General features: G+C 33.5%; 1 protein-coding gene across 5 annotated transcripts in view; it reads right to left on the bottom strand.

Annotated features, from left to right (window-relative positions):
• Positions 1 to 24676, bottom strand: part of GRID2 (glutamate ionotropic receptor delta type subunit 2) — a 1431476-nt gene that overhangs the window by 1164374 nt on the left and 242426 nt on the right. The gene's annotated exons all lie outside the window — the stretch shown is intronic.

The following is a 24676-nucleotide window of genomic DNA, read 5'->3' as shown; positions in this document are numbered from 1 at the left end:
TATAAAACTTTAGGGGCACCCGGATGGCTCAGTCCTTAAGCGTCTGCCTTCAGCTCAGGTCATGATCTCAAGGTCCTGGAATTCAGCCCCGCATCATAAAAAAAAAAAACACAAAATATTTGTGAATCATATACCTGATAAGAAATTAATATCCAGATACAGGGAGAACTAAAAGTCAACAAAAAAACAGACAATCTAGTTCAAAAATGGACAAAGAACTTGATCATTTTTCCGAAGAAGATATATAAGTACCCAAAAAGTTCATGAGAAATCTGTTGATAAAAGATGCTCAACAACACTAATCATTAGGAAAATGCATATCAAAACTATACTGAGATACCACCTTATACTCATTAGGATGGTTACTATCAAAAATAAAGAAATAACCAAGGTTTGCAAGGATGTAGAGAAATTGGAACCCTCTGTACCATTTGTGATAATGTAAAATGGTACAGCCAATATAGAAAACAGCATGGTGGCCCTAAAAAAAAAATAAACTGAATTACCATGTGATCTAACATTTCCACTTATGACTATATATCTCAGAAAATTGCAAGCAGGGTCTTGAAGAGATAGTTGTACACTCATGTTTAGTATCATTATTCTCAATAGCTAATACATGGAAGCAACCTAAGTCTTGATGGATGAATGGACAAGCAAAATATGGTATATATATACATTGAAATAATATTCATTCATGAGTATGAAGGAATTCTGAAGTATGGTACAATATGGATGAACTTTGAAGACATTATACTAAGTGAAATAAGCCAGTTACAATAAAACAAATACTATATGAACCCACTTAAATACTGAGAGTCGTCAAAATCATAGAGATAAAAAGGAGAATGGTGGAATTCTGGGGCAAAAGGAGAGGGGAATGGAGAGTTTTTTATAGGCATAAAGTTTCAGTTTTACAAGATGAAAGGAGTTTTAAAAACATACAGCGGTGATGGCAGCACAACTTTATGAATGTATTGAATACAACCAACTTGTATACTTAATAATGGTTAACAAATAAATTTTATGTTATGTCTACTTTACCACTAAAAATTGGAAAAGAATGCAATTGTTTAACCTTTAAATTATTTTCCATATTTTCATATTGAATCTGTGAAGTAATCCAGTGCTTTATATCTTGTTTCAGTCCCTTTCTCCATATCATACATTTGTTTGAAGCAATGTCCTATTATTGCAAATTTAACTGCCATGACAAGAAAAGAAAACTAGTTTCTGAAAAGAGACTTTTTTAACACTGCATAGCAATTCAAACTGTTCCAAACCGAAATGATGCATTTTCAAAAAAAAAAAAAAGTAAGAAGGTATCCTCTTAAAAAGCACATTCACTGGGAAGACTTGCAGACATTTTTAGATGGAACAGATAACTTTTTTTTTCCTTTTGTAACAATTCACTAGATCCTCTTAATACTACCTTCAATTACCATAAAAAAGTGTGAGAACTGGTATATGGTACTACAAGTAAAACTGTATGTCAAAGAAATACCTGTATGGAAAAAAAAGTGTGAATTCTATGCTCTTGGAACAGTAAAACTCAATTTACACACAAATAATTTAGTTTAGACTGTCTTCTATATAGTAAAAATCTATTTTTATGCACAAGTCAAAAATTCACTCTGCTTCTAGGTAAAAGCAAGTGATTTACCAATCTGAGTTGACTTAGGTAAGTTACTTGAAATTAAGCACTTTAGAACCGTAGAGCATTGTCTTCATTTCTAAAGAAAAGAAGGCATCATGTGATATATTTCAGGTGGGAAAAAGGTACCCTTCTGACATAAATCTCAAACTTCATAGTTTCATTAACTCTGAATTCACTTTAGTTTTATCTTCTTTATTATATGAGCACTTTAACATGTAAAACCAAAAATTTTATGGAAATCTATGAACTTTTTTTCCAACATGTCCTATTTTGTGCTGTTTTATATACTGAATAAGGAAATGTGTTAGGAAGCAATTTGCTAGAGATCTGTCCTACAAAATATTTCATGAACAGTAAGAAAACAGTGGTTCTATTCTAACTGTAGACTAGCCAATAGTGAGTGAGACATGAGTTTCCTTATGAGGATGACAGTAGTTTTTGGGTATTTATTAGTTGTAAGTGGTTGCAAAATGGACCCAATTTCTTTCATCTATAAAGATCTGTCTCATAATCACAGTTTTTACCATCTACAAGTCAAATATTTAAAAGAAATCAACTTTAAAGTATTATTTTTAAATTCTTGCATAAAATAAATCTTACAAATATGTCCAAAATTGTGTATATATGCTTGCCACTGTTTTATTCTTAAGACCAATAACAGTTTTAAACTGAAATTCCTGTTTACATAGCTCTCTTCATCCTCATTTTACAGATGAGAACACCAAATTACAGAATCACAATGTTAGGTGAATTACTGAATCACTAAGTTAAAAAGTAAATGAACTAGGATTTGAATATAGAATTTTCTAGATTCAAAAACCTATAGCTTTTATACTAATAAACTGTATCTACGTTGAAAACTTAGCCCACTGCTGAGAAAAAAATATTCTGCTTTTAGAATAACGTGCTGATAAGAGACAACAATGAATGCCTTCAAACTGTGTCCTTAATTCATCTCTTTAGGCAGTCTGACTCAATGACATGATATGTAGCATTCATCTTGAAGAAAAAGAAAATAAAATAGCAGCTGGAAAGAGGTGATAACTTAAATGAGATGTGGGCCATATTAGTAGAGATGACAGAGAATAGACTAGTGCCTTTAATTAACCTTTTGAGAAATGATTTTAAAAGTCAGAATATGTCCAGTAAAAAATGCTTATTTGTGGTATTTCATGTAAAGCAATTAACCACAGAGTACAAGTTTTTTAAAAAAAAAGTCAAGTTTGGAAAAAACTCTACTGCATTGCTGATACACGAACATTCTTAGATGAAGTGTGTGAAGAAAAGATAAGTAGATTCCTATCTTAAGATTTGAAGTTAAATTTCAAATAAATATTGTGGGGATTTTTTCCCAATAAAAAATGTAAAGAAATTTTCTTTCCTTTAACATAATTTCTAAAACAAATTGACATAATATTTATATCTGCAAATTCTAGTTGGTAGGTGTACAGATGGATGTTTGCTATGTTCAGCTCTATGCACTTTTTAGTGTTTTCACAAAATGTTCATAATTTAATGGTGAAATAATCTAAAACAACTTTCTTGATCCAGAATTTGAATAAAACATATACAATGTTATACAATATACTATATCAAAATCATGATTATAAGAATTCATATACCCATACTTATTATTCATATAAACATACCTATGTTACCTCCCTATATTTAAAATATTATTTCACTTACATCTTCTGTTTTATTAAGAAGTCAGTTCCCCAAGTTTCAAACAATCAGATGTGAAAGGCTATAAGACATCTTTTTATGAGCCCATTGTAAATAAAAATTTAAAAATTAAGTTTCAGAATGGTTCAGAAATTAATCACAAGTCTCTATTGAGCTCATAAAGCCTCTTGGATTCTTTTTATTTTTTATTATCATGTTCAATTAGCCAGCATATAGTACATCATTAGTTTTTGATGTCGTGTTCAACAATTCATTAGTTGCATGAACACCCAATGCTCATCACCACATGTGCCCTCCTTAATACCCATTACCCGGTTACCCCAACCTCCCACCCCACTCCCTTCTGTAACCCTCAGTTTGCTTCCCAGAGTCCAGAGTCTCTCACGGTTTGTCTCCCTCCCTGATTTCTTCCCATTCAGTTTTCCCTTCCTTCCCCTGTGGTCCTCCACGCTATTCCTTATATTCTACACATGAGTGAAACCATATGATAATTGTCTTTCTCTGCTTGACTTATTTCACTTAGGATAATCCCCTCCAGTTCCATCCATGTTGATGCAGATGGTGGGTATTCATTCTTTCTGATGGCTGAGTAATATTCCATTGTATATATGAACCACAACTTCTTTATCCATTCATCTGATGAAGGGCATCTCGGCTCCTTCCACAGTTTGGTTATTGTGGACTTTGCTGTCATGAACACTGGGGTGCATGTGCCCCTTCTTTTCACTATGTCTGTGTATTTGGGGTAAATACCTAGTAGTGCAATTGCTGGGTCATAGGGTAGGTCTATTTTTAACACAAGCTAGTACGGCCACTCTGGAAAACAGTATGGAGGTTCCTCAAGCCTCTGAGATTCTTAATGAGAATGTAAGGCCAGCTAATCTCATCATGATTCTCACTTCTAGCATCTTTGGTAACTGTCCAAAATGTGTGTTTCTTTAATTATATATCTTCATTTTGTCCCTATATTTTTAATTAATATTTTCTATACCTTTGCACAGTACTATTCTCCATTCTGACCACCTCATTCCAGTGTAATCAATTCTATTAATATTTTCAACTTCTTTATGGACAACTGCTGGCTTTGGATAAACTTTAGCTTTCTCTTGAGGACTGGAGTTGGACATTTGTATTTTCAAATGCTGGACCTACTGCAACTAGAAATGGGAAGTTAACATTGCTTAGCTCCTTAAAAACAATTCCAAACTATTATCCTCCAAAACAGTAAAATCATCTCTATTGAAACCCTACATATGGCTATACTACACTATTATCCTCCTCATCATTATCACTGACCACCTCCTCACCAACTAAATGATGCACTGATTAAAGTGGAACCTAGTTCAGAATTCTCTCTATTCCAAGTCTTGCCATTATCCTGAGTGATACAGTTGATAGGTATATATTGGTGACTTATTAGGAGATATACATATTGATGATTTATCCATCATACTAACAATACAATTCTGGGCTTTCTTATTTCTAATGTCCATTAACCTTCACTAAATCTATGACCAATCACTAGTCCCTGAATCATCTGTATATACTCTACATGAGAAATCTTGCAGTTTAATATCTTACTCTCTACAGTGTCTGTCTCGACACTGCATTCTAATGGAAGACACATTCTTTCTTTTTTTAATGGGTAATACATTCCAATACCCTGTTCTTCAGCCAGATAGATTTCCAATCTCCTGACCATTGAGTTAATGAAGGTTCCTTTACTGAAACACTGATAACTAGCAGAGTAAAAAGGAGGTGAATCAAAATTTCCCTTTTGTGTATTTTATGTATCAAATGTCTATTAAAATTCAAATGGAGAAGTTAGGTAGACAATTGAATATGTGGGAATGAAACATAACAGAAAGAGGTCTGAGTTGGACATACACAACTGAAAGTCATCAACATACATTTGGAAATTAAAAGGCCTGTGAGTGGACATGACCATATAAGAAATAGTGTAAATGGAGTGAAGGTGAGGGATCAGAACAGACCCCAGAGGCAATCCAGTCTTATTAAGAAGGAGAGAAACAAGCAAGGATAGATTAGAAGGAACCATCATTGATACAGGAGGAAAAACAAGTTAGAAAAGAAGGAAGAAAGGAAGGAAGGAAGGAAGGAAGGAAGGAAGGAAGGAAGGAAGGAAGGAAGGAAGGAAGGAGGGAGGGAGGGAGGGAGGGAGGGAGGGAGGGAGGGAGGGAGGGAGGGAAGGAAGGAGGGAGGGAAGGAGGGAGGGAGGGAGGGAGGGAGGGAGGGAGGGAGGGAGGGAAGGAAGGAAGGAAGGAAGGAAGGAAGGAAGGAAGAAAGAAAACAAGAAAGAGAGAGAGAGAGAGAGAGAGAAAGAAAGAAAAAAAGAAAGAAAGAAAGAAAGAAAGAAAGAAAGAAAGAAAGAAAGAAAGAAAGAAAGAAAGAAAGAAAAAGAAAGAAAGAAAGAAAGAAAGAAAGAAAGAAAGAAAGAAAGAAAGAAAGAAAGAAAGAAAGGAAAGAAAGAAAGAAAGAAAGAAAGAAAGAAAGAAAGAAAGAAAGAAAGAAAGAAAGAAAGAAAGGAAGGAAGGAAGGAAGGAAGGAAGGAAGGAAGGAAGGAAGGAAGGAAGGAAGGAAGGAAGAAGGAAAGAAAAAGTTTTCTAAATAATTGGGAATGGTCAACTATATGAAATGCTACTCAAAAAATTAGTCATGTGAGTACAGATAAGTATCTTTGTTCTGTTTTTGATAACATAGACATTGTTGATTATTTTAATAAAAGCAATTCAATTGCTGGTCAGAGTGGAAGTCAGATTGAAATGGGTTAAAGAGTGAATGGGAAGTGAGAAGGTGGAGACAGAGTTTCAACACATTTTTAAATAATTACCCCGACATAAGGCCCTATGCTTATCTTTCTCTCATTAGACTAGAAGCCCCCAAAAGACGAGACTAATGACTAATGTTTGAATTTTCATCAAAGTTCATAGACCCCAGTGTCTGGCATAGTGTCTTCCATTTAATAGACACTCAATATTTGTTTGCTGAACTGCAGTGGTAGAACCAGAATTCTGAAACAGTGATTTAACTCAATCAGTGATAGAGCTTTAAAAAATAAACATGCCTCCCCAGAATGTCTGTGAATCTACACATGTAATAGGATAGGCTTACTTTTAAAAGAAGGCATAACAATGTGAGGAAATCTTTTTCTTCTAATTAAGTTGTCCAACAAAATGTAATGTGCTTCCTCTTTTAGTTCAGTAGTATTTACAGAGGCTGGAAACACATTACAATTTATGTATTATAAAACGATAGGGTAGGTAACTTTAAAACCCTTCCAAGTCTGAAATATTTACTTCTTACTTGTATTTCAAAAACAATTTTACACTTCAAAGTCTGACAATATGAAAAGGCTCCTCATTCCTGCCACCAAAATCAAATGCAGAAAATTCAGAAGAGTAAAGTAGTATGTGTCTGAGGAACTAACATAAGAAGTCAGAAAACTTGGAGAAGACAACAATTGTAAAAGCTAGCTGGAATGTGGGAGGCAGCCAGGAATGGTATCTCAACATATCTACAGAAAGTCAAATCATTCCAGTGGCTTATAGAGTCTCCTTAAAGACCCTCATACTCACCCTATTGTTCTTTGACATCCAATTACCCCTGCCTCCTTGTTTTTCCTAGAATATACAACCCATGTTCTCATGTCAGAGGTCTTCATTTTGTTCTTGGGATGCTCTTCTCTTTAAACAAATGCATAACTGGCTTTCTCAACTGCTACAGGTCTTTGTTCAAATGATACCTTCTTAGTGAGACCTCTCTTGATTACTTTATTTAAAATTTTAAAGTCTTCCTCCGCTCCCTTTCCTTCTTCCCTGATTTATTTTTTTTGACATAGTACATATTACCATCTAAGAGACTACATATCTTAACTCTTTATTTATTGTTAATTTTCTTCCCCTCTCTAGAATACAGGTTCCATGAGGCAAAGGATTTTGTCTGTTAAATTCATAAAAAAAAATCACCAGTGCAAAGAAAGGCACTTGTTGCATTATCAGGCAATAAATATTTGTTTAATATACATGAAATATAATTATATAATTAAATATTTAAAAAGCTACGCTCAATCATAACATTAATGAATAATGATACTTCTACAAAATATTTAAACTACATATACTAAGGTCTTAAATCAAAATTATTATTCAGAGACCCACACCTCAGCTTTATTTGCTTTTGACTTCACCCTGTAGATAGCTTTTACAAAGCAGTGAAAATTTGAAAAGATTATTCTAAGAAGTTTCATGCGCTTTGTTTTATTTCTCTAAATGCAATTAGAGATTTATTTGTGTAAATATTTAATAAATTCCAAAGACCCTTCTTAAATTAAGATATAACAAATAAAGCAGGAGAACTAATCATAGTTTCATAACGCTTAATAAATTTTCAAATATGCTATGAATCTAAGCAAGCAACTTTTTCTGTAGAAGCTGCAAATACATATTTAGCACTTTTTGTAAAGATGACTTCAGTTAAAACTGGAAATCCATCAGATTATAATCTGAAGGAGAAGAGTTCCTAAAGGTCATCTAATCAGATAAAACGAAAGCCATGTGTAGATAAACCATATTTATACATATATACTTATATATACTAGGAAATAAGACATACTCTAATATAAGAAAATTTATAAATATAATTTTTGAATCTGAATGTGTCAGAATTATGAAGGAATTAAAAAAGAAGAAACAACATCGTTATATAGCTTGCTAAAGACAACTAGAGGCTATTCAGTACAACAGTTTTTTGGTGGTATTTCATAAATTAATGTCATAAATACTACTCTTGTAGTATGTCAACATCACAAAAGTAGTATATATACAAATTAGTGAAAAGAGTATATACACAAATTATATATACAAATTAGTATATATATACAAATTAGTGAAAAATAAAATGCAGATGTGATCATTTTTAATTTTTGAAGGGGTAACTACTTACAAAAAGGACGTTTGGAGGTACAATGTTCATCACAAAGAAATCAATCTCTAGACTAGGTAGCACTTTAGAGATGGGGATATGAGACTGAACAGTTTTTAATAGTAAGTTTCCTGACCCAAACACTGTAGTTGACAGTCATTCACAACTAAGCATCAGCATTACACAAGACTGACCATACTTTGGTTGAAACTGTGTAATATATGCCCCAAACTGTATTATCTTTGGCACTTTCTGGCATCATGAAGTACCATGTTCTTATAATTACACAGAATTTCTTTCAATTATTTGTCTTCAGCCTGAACAAAAACAGTACCTGTATTGTTCCTGTATATAGATTAAATCAGTTACAACTGTTTAATAATAGTGTCATTTCTTGGGGCGCCTGGGTGGCTCAGTTGGTTAAGCGACTGCCTTCGGCTCAGGTCATGATCCTGGAGTCCCGGGATGGAGTCCCACATCGGGCTCCCTGCTCAGCAGGGAGTCTGCTTCTCCCTCTGACCTTCCCCCCCTCTCATGTGCTCTCTCTCTCTCTCTCATTCTCTCCTTTCAAGTAAATAAATAAATAAATCTTAAAAATAATAATAATAATAGTGTCATTTCTTACTCATCCAGTAGAAAATATCTCAATATCTCAGTGTACAATAACGATTGTGGAGGGTGAAGGAACATGCTGTACATGTTGTTTGCAAAAGTAAGGAACTTCCTGTGGCTTTTCTGCAATTGTGAAGGAGGCATGCCAGTTTTTGACAGGAGAATGAATAGATTCAGTCAGGTCTAACATGAATCCTATTGTCCAAAACTGTTTTCATTGGATATGTCATCCACAAATTTTCTGGTCTCCCTTTTGCTTTGTTGGCAAACTTTGTTTTATTCCTGTAAATGCAATTAGAAAGTTATATGCTATGCAGAATAATGACTCTGTAAATTGTTTTCTATCTTCAAAAAATAAAAAAAATAAAAATATTGCCATATTGAATTGAATGGCAATATGAACTTTTTGTTCTATGTATGTATATCATGACATTTGAGATGCTGTCCCTTGAACAATTTTTACTTTTATTTTAAGATGCATCACACATACTTCGCTAAAGTGAGTAAATACTTCACCACAAAAAATTGCACCAGCTGCTAAGCATATCCACAAGGTTTAGTGAAACCTGTCAGGCCTTCAGAACCATCAACAGTCAGCAAAAACCACATGCACCCCTACTGTTTCCAAAGATGTTAGCTGCTATACAGGGATTATATAGGTAATAGATAAGTTATACACAGTATACTAATGCCTTCTATTTGAAGAGTAATATTCCAAAGAAATATATAGGTTGTCACTCATGTGACATCAAGAAACAGCTGAGGTCAAACCATTTTTTTTTTTCATTTCCTTTTGGAGAGAACATTTTCATCTTTAATTATAAAAGTAAGTCAGCTGACAACCTCAATACTGCTTAAAATTATTGAGTAAATATGCTATATAGCTATTAATTTCAGAAGTTTTAATATATCTGGCACTTTACCAGAATATACTATAAACATGTCATTTTCATAAGCACATAGAATACGTAGACCAGATAACAGGTACTAAGTAAATGCACTTTTCCCACCTTTCCCAATTCCTTAAAAATGCTAATTCACAGCTGAACACTTGAACACAGGTTTGAAGAATGTGGGGTCTATTTATACACAAATATTTTCCAATAAATAATACATTATAGGACTGTAAATGTATCTTATCTTCCTTATGATTTTAATAACTTTTTTCTTTTCTCTAGTTTACTTTATGGTAAGAATATAACATACAAAATATGTGTTAATCATTCCTTTATATTATCGGTAAGTCTTCCAGTCAACAGTAGGCTCTCACTAATTAAGTTTTTCAGGAGACAAAAGTTATAAGTGGATTTTCAATTGCATGGCGGGGGTGGAGGGGGTCAAATGTATTTTAAATAAATGCAAATATCTCAAATAAAGAATGTTCAAGCTAGAGAACTCTGTATATTAACTGGCAACATAAAATTGGAAAATGCAGTATTACACTTAGTATGATTATTATTATAAACTTTATAAAAGATGGTATGTATCAAAAGATTATAAAAACTGTACTTAGATTTTAATTAAGCCCCTACTCTACCTTAGGTTTTAATTAAACCCTCTACTCTACTTGGACAAATTGTTTTTTGCTCTTGTGGTTTTTTTGTTTTTTGGTTTTTTTTTTTTTTTTGGAACATCTATATGGCAGACAGAACTCTAAAATGGCCCTTCCAAGATTCATGGCCCCTACTGCACCTACAACTTGTGCCAATTACTTGAATATTAACTTAGGGTGGCTGTGCAGGGATTTTTTTAGATGTAATTGAGGTCCTGAATCAGTTTATCTCAAACCAGACATATTATCTGAGTGAGACTGACTTAATCATATGAATCTTTAGCAGCAGAGAGCTTATTCTTGCTGGGAGCAGAAGGAGAAATCAGATTCTAAATATGGGGGGAAAATCAGATATGCCATTGTTGGCTTGAAGGTGGATGGGGCTTTGAGACAATGCATGCAGGCAGCTTCTAATGGCTCAAAGAGGCCTCTAGCTATCAGTAGCAAGAAAATGATAACTACTGTCACTCAACCACAAGAAACTGACCTCTGCCAGCCATAAGAATGAGCACGGAAGCAGATTTTTCCTTATAACCACCAGATAAGGACTCAGCCCAGCTGATATTCTGGTTTCAGTTTTGTGATAACTGTAGCAGAGAACCCATTCATTCATGCCATGTCAGACTTCTGAGATACAGAACTGTGAACTAATACATTTGTGCTATTTTAAACTTCTAAGTTTGTGGTACTCTCTTATTCTGCAATAGCAAACAATACACTCTTTTACTTTTATTCTGTGAGATATGAACAATAATATCTAATTCCCTAGTATCTGAGAACAACTAGTCCTGGGCCTACCCAACATTGGTGAAAACTACTGATTAATTATTCCCCTTTCTTTAACAAACATCATATGAGTATGTTCCTATGCCAGGCATCCACACTGTTTTAGGTACTAGTAGTAGAAACTGAACTCAGATCCTAAAGAGGTTATAGTCTAGTTATAGAAATGATTAGATAGATAGGAAGGTAGATAGGTAGGTCGGGAGGTAGGTAGGTAGATAGATGGCCAGCACTACAATGGCATAAGTGCTATAATCAAGAAATTAAGTGGATTAATGGGAAAAACCTACAATTTTGAAATGCTTAAATATTTTTTCTGTGAGATACAATAGTTTGGTCTTCTTAAATCAAATTATAAAGTAGGCAAATATTTAAAGCTTATAGCTCCTAATAAACATGAATTCAATAAACAGAAAAAAATCTACTGAAATCATTTTGGATGAAAAACACACTAACTGACAGCCCTGATTCACATATTTTACAATACTGTCTAACTTTTTTCCAGCCTGGGATTTTTTCCTATAAACAAGCTTCAATTGTAGAGTATCCCTTCACCAATTTACTGCTATAAAATTAATGAATTCCTAACATAATGTTATCAAAATACTCACATGAAAGTAGTAACACAATTACATATTTAAAGAAGAAAAATAGGGCTGAAAGGAGTTCAGTAACTTATCAAAACCACATTCCTTGTCAAAACCATTCCCACATTTGTAGTTCAAAGTTAAAGTCAGATTCAAGTACAAAAACTAATAATTCCATAGTCTATATTTTAATGATCATAGCTTGCTGTTAGAACAGCAAATGTACTCTGGCATGGGATACCTTTCCTTCTTTTGATGAATCAACTCACAACCTACACTGACAACACAGGGTACATATTTTAGAACTTGGAATAATTAATTTATTTGTATCAGCAAAATACGCATTTCATAAACAGATACAAAATTTCAAATGGTCTGATTTTATTTTAACTACAACATATGTCACAATTAAGTATCTACATTTCAAATGCATTGATTTATCCCTTTCATGTAAAGCTTCTGTTGCCTTGTGAATGAATGATAGAGATTTTTTTGGAACTTAAATTCATATTCTCAGCTGTTGATCAGGGATAGAATTCCACCAATTTTCTAAATAAATCACGCCCCTCTATTTCACTAAGAAAGTAATATTTTATATTACCTTGAATTTTATGAGTCCCTCAAAGTAAACTATGAAATATAGGATACATGATTCTTAAAGCTAAATTATATTCTGATACTGAGCTCTATCCACAGACCGAAATAAAATTCCCAAACAGAAAGTATTACACCTCAAATCACGTCACATTCATCCAGTCAAAATTCACCTCTCTGTCATTTCTCGTCAAGTGTTCCAACTGTACTTTAAGTGTCTTACAACCTACAATCATTACATCTTGCCATACACTAATATAATGATTGTATGTCTCTCTTTTCCATGCTAAAGTCTGTCCTTGAGGGCAACACTGTTTTCTTAATCAAATTTGGACCTTCTATTTATTTGTGTATGCTAGCAAGTATTTAATGTCTATCACATAAAATTCATATTTTTACGACTATGTTAAAATTAGTTTTGGAAATGAATTTAGTTTTGCTTAACTCCTAAAGAGTTTTATTTTTCCCATGTAAAAGAAAGTCTAAATATTAAATGACACAAACATAGTTTCTGGCTTCACTGAATGTATAGTTTAGTAGTGAAGATAAGATAGTCCTATAAGTTCTTAAATACATAATAAAATGCAATGTACCCTATATATGATATTTGAATTAAACTTTATAGAGATTCAAAATGGTTCAGAGTTCATAGGTAGATCAGAGAATATTATGTGGATGAAGGTCATTTGAATTGGACCTTAAAAAATAGGTAGAATTATACATTATATGAGTAGAGGAAGGACATACTGAGAAAGGAACAAAGTAACAGAGGCAGAGAAATGGAAAAATTTAGTTGTGCACTGACAGAAGTTATTTCATGTATCTGGAGACTACTGGTCATGAGAAGCTGTAGAGAAGTAAGAATAATTGAGTAAGTTGGAGCCAGAGGGAAGATAATGAAAAATACCTGGCTAATGTGACACAATTATATTTAGGATGTAATTAATTTTACATAAATCTGAGACCAAAAATAATATGAGTTGACTGGCTTTACTCATTATTTATATGTTGAAAATTTGGTAAAGAAAAAGATCTACAATAATAGTACAATATCCTAAGCATTCACTAGCGAATAAAAAGCAAGAAGCATTGAAGTGTGTATTTCTCTATACATGAATATTCTGAAGTTTGAGTATCAGTGTTCCTAATAGAATTATATTCCAAGATAAGTAGAAAACTTAGAATTATACGTAATTCTCCCCTGTTATGTTTTGCAAATGAAAATAGTAGCTCTTACAGAAAAATTACTCCTACTATTATTAGGCTTGTTAATAATTTTCACCCACTGTAAGCATAAAATCAATTTTCCAACCCAGGGATTCTTTAGTTTATATATTACTCACACCTTACTGAGGCAGAAAATTTGATAAACCTACCAGCTCTTGAAGGATACCACAAACAAGAAATGATGGGAAATGTGCTTCTAGTTATCAGAAAAGAGAACTGATTCCATTTCTTTGTAGCTTCTCATTTTTGGAACTTTCCAAAAGCTTAACTAAAGCACAGAATCCCAACAATATTACTCATTTTAATCATTAAACTGGAAAGGCGGGGGGGGGTGCATAGTGAGAGGTTACAATTTAATCCTTTACAAAACCACGCAGATAAGGCTTATTCCATAGGCACTGGCACCAGGCAGTCTCAAATTCGTGAGAAAATGGTTGTATCAACTTCACAATTCTCTGTGCCAAAGAAAAAAGACAGTCAGCCTGGATAATTTAGAATTATAAATAAAATATTCACATGATTTATATTGATAAATATGAGTCTGTAAACCCCATAGCAGAATTTCATAGGAGAAAAGAACTATATATATATATGTGAGTCCTATATGATTATTGTACTCTGTTAGGCATTTTACATACATATCCTCTTTAAATCTTTACTAAAGTTCTATGAGGTAGATATTATGGATAACAAAATTGTGATTTAGAGAGCCAAAATGCAAATCAAGATTGGACTCCAAAGCCTAAGTTCTTCCCATTACAGCCAGTGCTTGTCTGTGTTCCTATATACCTCCAGATCTGGCACAATTAGGCATGGGAACTTGGCAACATCTGTCTGACCTGCAAGGGTCTGGAAATAAAGCCAATGCCAAAAAAACCAATGCCAAAAAAATGAGAATTGACTAAAGCACTGTTTGGAACATAACTTGTAAAAATATTTATAGCAACATGCAGTGTTTGCCTAACTTTAATGAAATACCTATCATTAGGTTAGTTGTAAAGTTATGATACTTATCCTCAAATTGAGAAAAAAAATTAATTATGTTCACTGTTAATTTGATATTGTACTAATTAGCACTGGAAATTATGAGAATATTGCAGTAGCATTTAAGTGTCATTCAGTGCCCATTAACCTGAGAGAAAACTAAGTAATTTCATTTACAGCCTACAGAGTTAAACACAAAACTGAATTTTTCCTGTTTGTCATTGCAATGGCCTCAGTCTAAGTAAACTCAACTTGTTCTTTCCAAAGAGATTTCATGTTGTTACAGAGGAGAGAACTCACAAATGAGGCCCTCCAGGCAGAATGAATCGCTAGACTAATTGTGAGAAATGGATCCAAAGCAAAAAGAATCTTCTTTGAAACCTTTAATCCAAACATTGTCAGAGTTAAAAAAAAAAATGTGTATCTAGATAAAATGAAATTACTCATCTGTACTTTTGAATATGCCTATTTAGGAGAGTTCACTGTTTGTGTTAAAGTGTACCTTAGGTCTATTCACTTGCTTTCTAGAGAACATAAAACTGCTCACAAAAATGGTTTTATAAATATTTTGAATTATCAAACTGCCAAAGTCATAGCACCACTAGAAAACTGTGATCTTCTAGGTATGTATTAGGAGTAACATGAATGATAATCATATTTTCTGTATTTGAAATAATTGAGGATGAATATATCTGTGAGGTCATATAAACAATCCAAAAAGCCACAAACTCTCAGTAGTATGGTTAATGTAACAAAAGAGTGACAAAGAGCACCCAAAATTGGGAATTCAAAAAACGCTATTTCCAATGACTGTAATAGCTACATATTTTTTTACATCTTAAGTGGTGAATACTGTTTCTGAATGTAAACAAAATAATGTATCCAAACTATGAAGCTTTGCTCAGACTGAACTCATCTTCCTATACCTAGAGTGTGTAAGATTGTACTGAATAGTTAAGATTCACATGACATATTTCCTGCCTCCACAAAGAGAATATACCAAGCCCCATGAAACAACTGAACTTCAGAACCTCCTGGGAAACAGAATGTGGAAGAAGCATATTAACCTATTTGTGTTACCTACTCTGTGTGAAATACTTCCAATTTTGCCAAAGACAAAACAGAAGGAATTAGAGAAATGAGATTATCATGAGATTAGTTAGTAAACCACAAAAGTAAGGAAGTGATATTTGAAGTAAGTTTGTAATAGATAAGTGTCTGGCCCACAAACCTATAAATATTTCTATTTCTCCAGCATTTCTCATGTATGTTCCATAGGAAGTAATAGTTATTATATAAAATAAAGATGTGGTTTTGTAGAAGTTTAAGAAATGTGGGGTTAAAGAAGATGAACAAACTTTAATGAAGGACTTTCCAAAGCTTTTGATATGTCAATATTCTTTTTAAGCATCCAACAGTGAGGTAGAATGTGTGACATTTTCCAAAATCATTTCACTTCAGAAATCCCATTTCAAATGGGGATAGTCAAAGAACATTTTGGAAAATACTGTGCTATCCTGTGCTATCTCTACCACAAGGTATGGGCAATATCCAAAAAAGATTTCAAAGAAGGGTGTGATTCACCAGAAGTAGAGTAGAAAAATTAGAGTTATGGAGAAGGAGGCGTTGTACAAGGTCTTGAAAAATAAATAGGATTTAAATGAGTAAAGAGAAGATGTTCCAGGCAGGTAAAGGAATGTAGACAAAGGCATGGACTGACACTACATCTTTGTGAAACGTTAATCAATAATGGACTAAAAAATATTGCAAGGGGCTTTAGCATCATGTAGCTCACCCCCAAACCAATATGGAATCTCCTGTTGCTTAAAGTTCAGGATGTGGGCTGGGGAAAAAGAATAAGACCACCTTGGAAGGGTGTGGCCAGATTATAAAAAGCTTCAAAAGAGAGAGGAACAGAATTACTATTCATTAACCTCATTAATAAAATCCATCTGACACGTGACCCCCTCTGCCATGCTGAGGTTATAGGATGTGTGTGAGGAGAAGGATGCCCATAGGGAGGTTATCTCCAGAACATGTGAGTAGAGATTCGATTCTGGACCAAACATATGTCCATACTAGAAGTCCATCTGCCTCTTGCCAAGCATGTTCCCCTCTCCTGTCTTCTCCACCTTTTTCCTTCATCAGAACTGTACCATTTTGGATCATACAGTAAATAAGCACGAGACCTACCCCTCACTTAGAGCTCCTAATACGTCATTTCTTTCAACATGTCATTTGTTTGTCAACAATATAAGGCCAAATATAGTCTACTAATACAGATGTTAGGAAAATACAAAGAAAAATTCTTTGAGAGTATTAAGAGTGATAATTTTTTATTCTTTTTTGGTTTCTAATCAAATTGCAAAAAGCTTATTATTGGTAAAAACTTAAAATTAATTACCAGGTAATGATGATATTTCTCACATGCATGAGCACTGTGCAATCCTTGTGAATTAGGATTGGGGCTCTGGGGTTCAGTAACTGTTAACAGCTCCTCCTCTTATTTATACACAAACCTGTCCCTTGAGTAGTTATATTGTTAGCAAGGTAAAAATGTGGAATTGATTCCTATTTTAATATATGAATTGGTAATTACTTATGTAGAAATATTGGATCTTTCCTCTAGTTTATGCATAGCCAGCCATCTTAATGGGATTATCTTCACCCTATATTTGGTTATTTTGACATAAACCTTTCTTTGATTATGCTAGACAATAAAGTGTTTGGTAAAACTGGTAAGAATAATAATAAGAACAAGAATGTCTTTCTCAGAGTTAGACATTGATTGTGGTCTCAGTAACCAGCTTATAATACTTGATAGAATGTCTAAATACAACACATACACTCTTTAAAAGCATGTTAGTAAATGCTATGTATAACATGAGCATATGAAAATATATTTGTATAATATTTACCAAACTGTTGATATACAGGAAGATTAAATTAAGCAACATAGGAATAATTTACTTACAGATTATGGATGGTATACTATAATGGAATTATACTATGGAGTAAATAATGAAACAAAATGTTCCTAGAAGATTTTATTAAAGGTGCACATAAATTAAGTTGAAAAAAGAAAAACAGGTAATGGTAAAATGAATATGGAATAGGTTTCCAGCCACAGTAAATTTATTAAAGGTTTTACTCAGCTCTTAAGAGATATAAAACCAGTCATTGTTTCATCTTCTGTTGACCTCTGCCACAAATATATTTGAAATCAATTGCTCCAGGGGCACTATCAGTGCTAGTAATGGACTCATTATTTCCATCCATCTTGCAACAAATATTTATTAAATGTGCCCTACAAGTAAAGCTCAGTGATGTACACTGCGAATACAAATGCCTCAAGAATTTATGATCTGCTAGTATGCAGATAGATAACCTGTCATAAAATGTAGTATCTGATAGTGCCTTTGATAAAAACACAAAGAAACAAAAAACAAAGGCTTACTGGAGAGATCAGAAGTGGGAGGATTATAACTAGTTGAGCTCACTGGGAAAGTCTTGTTGGAGAAGGCAGCATTTGATCGGGGATTTGAAGAATTAGATTTTTAAAGAATTTTTGAAAGGTAGGGAGAGTGAATTTCAGGTGTAGTAAATGCTTCTTCCATTACTGTAAGAAAATAGTGCTTCTAGCACTTACTATTAGAAAAAGAGAGTGCAAATCCTTACCACAAGTTTCATGAGAGCTTAATTTAGGAGTCTGGTCTTTTTTTAAAAAAGTAAGGGATGGGATGGTATTGAAGTGTTTTGAAAAGGAGAATGACATCTTCAGAATACAGCCTGTTCATCCCCATGGCTATAACCCAGCCAGTGTCTCCAGCATCTACATGGATAGGTACACAAAACCTCTAACTGATCTGTCTTTCCTTCATTCTTTCAAACCATGTGTGTATATATCATGGTATTGTAAAAAATGATGGGATTTTAAAAGATGGTATCTATGATGTTCCACCTCATTTCCAGGGAGCAATGTTATGAAATGCCAAGAATTTTGGAAAGGGCTGGCAAAATAGAGGAAACTCTATTGATTCCAAAACTATAATGAATCCTTCAGGTTGTGATTTTGTACTCCATTCTCAGATTTGTATTGACAAAGCATAGACTGACTATAAGAATACCATTAAAAATTATTCTGGTTCTGTGATTCTATGCAAAATATATGCAGCATATTTTTGATGACTGCACGACATTAAGGTTCCTTAGAGTGTAGCAAGTATGCATATACTTACAATGAATACTGACAATTTGGTTTTATTTCAGCTAAGAGAAGCCTGCTGCCTGTTGAAGCATGTTCCCCTATAAAGAGGCCCATAAGGCAAGGAAGCGATGCTCCTAGCCAACAGCCAGTGAGAACTTAAAGTCTGCCAACAGCCTGGTGAATGAGCTTCGAGCTGGACCTTCCCTAAATAACTGCAGTGCTGGTCTGCATCTTGGTTGCAACCCTGTGAAGGACCCTGAACCAGTCACCCAGCTAAAAGTACCACTTGGATTCCAGATCCACAGAAACTATGAGATAATAAATGTTTGTGTTATAAGCCATTAAGTTTGGAGTAATTTGTTAAACATCAGCAGATTACTAATATATTGCAAAAATTGAAGAAAATAACAATCCAATGGAAATTAGCTTAAATTGTCCTTTATTTCAAATAAAACCTACTTTTGTAATTAAGTATGATGATTTGTTAAATTATTGAAGGGCAAATGTATTTACATATACTTTATATTATCTAAAATATGCTTTTAATTTTTAAATTAAAGCTTTCTTGCATCTGAGAAAGAAGAATCAATCCTTAATTATGCAAGTTATAAAAAATGGGCATTACTTTGGAAAATCTTTAGCATATATAGTGATCTTTCCTTTTGTTTTGTTTTATTGTTGTTGTTATCAGAATGTGGCACCTTTTCAGGGAAATCCTGCTCAAGAAGCCTTTATGCTCTTGGCCCTTTTTCTCACCTTAGAACATAGAAATGGTCCACAACCAAGCCTTTCTCACTGGATCAATTTTCCCTATAGGTCACATCTCAACTTAGATTTGAGTTCCTCTCAGGTTCCACTGTCATGGGTCAGAGACGCCAAAGAATTTAAATTTTTGAAGTGAGGTGGAGAAGAAGAATAGATCCTTATAACCTAGGGACTCTGCAGCAGTCATCCCTGAGGACCAACTGCCAAAGAATTTAGAGCTCACTGTGGCAGCCTCTAACAACTGAGAGAAAAGTGAGAAGGGTGAAATACAAACTTCTGCTAGAAAAAAGAAATCAAAATAATAAAAAAGCTTTACAGAAGTGAGGAGCATCTGTGGTCCAATATGCAACATCACACCCCTGATATTTGAAGATAACTCCATTCTCAACATGGCTGGGAAGCCAAATCTCAAATCTGAGAAGACAGGAAATGTGAAAAACCATCTTTACTTCTGACAAACCACAGATGAGAAGATAAAAAGCCTCCCAAACTTGCCAATATGCAATTAAGTAAATTTCATCCCAATATTTTAGGAAGTTCTTCTTTATTTTTCTTCATTGCCAAACTCCTATAAGATATAATTCATGACAAATGCCTTCATATTCTCACCATCGTTTCCCTCCATTTCTTTTACAATCTGGTATCATTTTTAACACCACTGAAATGGGTTCTCACTATCTTCAATGAAATTAAAGATAAGCTTCTTATTCTCCCAAATATTATTTGAAATTTCTGGAGCTTTGACTCTGAAATTATCTCCTTCATCTTCAAACTGTATAGTTTTTTTTTTCTTTTTTTTTGTGTGTGTGATTTGAGTTATCCTCCTATATCTCTAGTTACATTATGTCCTACCGCTACTTGACTTCAACCAAAACCCTAACTGCAGATATCTCTCGTGGCTTAATCTGACCTTTTATTTTCTGCTCTCTCTCTCTCGACATTCAGGCTCTCAGACAAACCATGCCTTCCACACCATAAGGATACTGAAGATATTCTGACTCCTCAGTTTAGCATTTGAGACTCTGCTTTCTCTAATAAGTTAAGGTAATTATGTCTCCAAATTTCTCCTCATGCAATTCACATAACTATATCCCACTTTCAAAATTATCCCTTTCTCTCTGCTTTTGAAAAATACCTCCTGTTTTTATATCCCTTAATTTTATGAGGCAATTTAATCTTTGCTGTCTTTTTTTATTTCGTAAGTGTACTCACTGACTCTTTTTCGGACAAAAAAATCAATCTACCATAATTTGGTCAGTTGAAAACAAAGGACAGGAGGTGATAAAACTGAGAACCAGGGGTATAAGAAAAGTGTCCGAGATGAGACAAATATGTAATGGAAGAGTTAGAAGTATACTAGATCATCAGCCTCCTGATAGAAGAAAATTTATACTGATCATTTATCTGAGTGGTTACTGCCAGTATATCTACTTTTATTATAACTTCTTTTTGCATATTAGTCCACTATAACAAACAAAATATTTTGCATAAGGTAAAGTGAAAAATGTCCCATGTATAGGCTTTATTCCATCAAAAATTATATTAGTTGTAAATAACAATATCCAAGAGTCAGGATGACAAGCAAATTACCTGCTTAAATTATCTCAGCACTGATGTGTTTTCATGTCTCTAACATAAACTTTCCTAAACAAAAATTTCCCATTTTCTAATTTTGCCTACGAATTTGGAACAATTTTCTTTATTATGCTTTTATACTTGTACAGAACTTTATACATTTCAAAGGGCTTGAGAAAATTCGAAAGTCAGATTTCATGTGATATTTATTACTTCAGAATAGATTCTTTGTTGTTTTCTAAACCGTGTTACTCCTTCCATTTTCTGTATCATCTTTCTCATAAAGTATGTCACTACACATTAACTGACATACTACTTATGTTAAGGTCTAAAATATTAGTAGCAGCATGGCATTTACCTAAGGGCACATTACCTATTCATTGGCTGCTTCCCTGCCAGGGACACCCTCCTGTATTATCAGTCCTTGTTTTTCTTTTAATTGATTTGTCAGTATATACGCACCCCGCTCTTTCATTGTTTTAAATTTTTGAGCAAGTCTACTCACAAAAGCACACATTCTGACCTACCTTGTGGTAAACTCATTGGAGCAGAGCTAGTTGGGTATAGAAAGGGGAGAGACTGGAGTTGTTCAGTTGTGCCTCAGGCAGGTCAGTGAGTCTATATAATTCCAAGGTGAAGAATTAAGTAGCCTATTATGTTGTCATTCTAAATAATGCTCCATGTTCTCTAATCCAACTTTCATCACTAATAAAGCTGAAATTAAGTCTCCATTTTTCCAGGACATTATTTGTTGGTCCCTCAAACCTTCTAACTCCCTATGTGTTATTGTAGAAGCTCTCAACCTTTCCTTCAAATTCTTAAAAGTCATCCTTCTTGTTGAACTTTAGAATCTGTTTCATCATACCTTAAGAGAACTTCCTCTCAAGCAACCCTTACATTCTCCCTCGGATTCAGGCTCTTCCTTCTCTTTGCCCATCATTTATTTCACTAATTCCTAACTCACTAATATGAATCTTTATTCCCTGTATCTACTCGACACTATTCTGGTGTTAAACATTCACTGTCACTATGTCCTCTTGAACCACTCCTTTTTTAATCCATTGTCCTTTCTCTGATTGCCACAATTTTACTGCACAACACTATCAAATGTCACAAATAATCTCATTATAAAATTCTATTTCTTCAGTTCCCACTTTTCTTGGCTTCTCTGCTGTTAGTGTGGACTCGTGTTCTTTCATTGCCTTTTCTTCATAGGTTTCTAGGATACTACCACTATTTTCTTTTCTTTCTCCTTTTGTCCATTCTGCATCCCAGTGTACAGACTCTTTCACGTCCAGTCTGGTCTCTTCAGTATTGCATCAGATATCTGATTCTTCTTCATACTTCATACTAAGTGCTGCTAACTCAAAGTATATGATGCTAATTTTTCTCCTAACTTCAGTTTGAATCTTTTTTTTATTATTATTATGTTATGTTAATGACTATACATTACATCATTAGTTTTTGAGGCAGTTTGAATCTTCTTTCATCTCATATGCATCCAATCACCTCAAAATCAACCTGACCCAAACTGAAATTGTCAATGCTTTCTCCAAAACTGCCCACCTCTTAATGTTGCTACTATCATTTTGTCATTGCCTCAAGTTTAAAATCATAGTGGCCTTTTCTCTTTTCCTCTCTTACTTTCTATTTGATAAAGACCCAACCCTTATATTTCTTACTTCGTATGTGTTACTCATAAGTATGAACACTTCTGCATTCCTGTCAGCATCCTCCCAGCCCAAACCCTTCTCATTTCATGCTTGGACTACTGCAGCAGTTTCAGCCTCTGGCGCCACCAATGTAAAATATGTATAATTGCCTGATATTATGATTATGTTGTTTATGTTTGTACTAGTGTCTTATGATTTATAAATTCCTTTTTCTTACTATGTAAGTCCATTCATTTACTTCCAATACCTCTATTAATGCTTGGACATTCATGTAAGCAATAAATGTTTATTGCGTAAATGAATGATTAAATGAATGAATAAAACTAATTTAATCCTTCCAGGTATTGAGATGTACAACTTGTCTGTCACTAAGATAATGCAGGTATTATTAGTGCATTTTATAGATGACAAAATTAGTTTTAGAGAAGTTAAATGGCAATGCTACAGACTACTAAGGGGCAGATTCTAGGCTAGATCCCATTATATATGACAATGTTTTATATCTCTTTACACATAATAGTTCTCATACTATATTTCAATATTTTAAGCAAAGTTTCATGACATTAGTACTGTATACAGATAAGGGAATATATATATTTTTGATTTGATATATTTTTTATTTGAACAAATATATATATGTTTGATTTCAAGATTCTTTGTTATTTGTTGGTTTACAAATAACACAGTTAATCACTTAACCTCTCTGGACATCATCATTCATAAAACAAAAATGGTAAAATCTATCCTTCCCAGTTCACAGAGGAAGAAAAGTCTGGCATATGAAAGTCTAAGATATAAAGAAGTATGCATACTGTGTTATGAAATTTGTTTCCAATGATCTCCATTTGACATATTTGATGAAAAAGACAAAACCAGGATCATAAAATTATTTTTTTCATAAAATTATTTTTTAACTGTCTTAGGAAAGTTGACTGATTTTTAAATGAAGTTTTTAAATTCTGAGATTAGTCTCTGTAATGTAACTGGCCTGACACTAAACTACACGCATTTTTATACTGTTTAAATCCTGATGCAATCTTTTTCATATGAATACTGTTTATCTTATCATAATGAATTCAGTTCAAATATTAAATTTTTGATGTGGATAGAAGAGATAGCTCTAAAGTAAGGAAACCCAAGAACACAGGACTATTTGAGTCTACAAGCTCCCAATCTTTCTTGAGTTTGGCACTTCGTAGTGTTACTGATTCCTCTTTTTATTTCATCATAGTTATGATGCATGTAAAGTCTTTTTATTAGGTTCTTCTCAGGGCTGTAAAATGCCCTGAAAGTACGAAGGTGCCCTCAATTAGAGAGGCTGAGAAAACAAGGATTCCAGAGCAAGTTCTTCACAGCCTCAGACAGAGAGATCTTCTAAATTGGTCTGCATATTTTTAGAATAAATAATCATAAATAAATATGAGTTACATTTATACCCATAGGAAAGTCAGATTATATTCAAGCTTTAAAAGAAAAGTGTTGCCTCTAAATCTATTCAACCTCTAATGAAGAGATTTTGTTAACATTTAATGGTAGGTGTCTAATGAACATCTGTGGAATACAGACTTAAAAGAATGAGTTGACAGTTCTTAACATAAGATCATAAACTATATATGTGTTACAAAGTTCTTCCTTTTGTAAATAAGAGTTATCCTACACCTCACAGATGTTCATTACATATTTCATAAATACTCTAAAGACACAAAATATAATTTATGTGTTCATATTTAGAGTTTCCTAAATTTCATCAAAAACTAAAAACTGGATTCAAGAGTATAGGTCTTGATTATAGTCATGAAATACTGATAGGAAACATTTTTATATGCCATCTAT

Source organism: Zalophus californianus, chromosome 2 (genome assembly GCF_009762305.2).
Source record: "Zalophus californianus isolate mZalCal1 chromosome 2, mZalCal1.pri.v2, whole genome shotgun sequence".
NCBI lineage: Eukaryota > Metazoa > Chordata > Mammalia > Carnivora > Otariidae > Zalophus > Zalophus californianus.
This window is presented reverse-complemented; position numbering and strand designations above follow the sequence as displayed.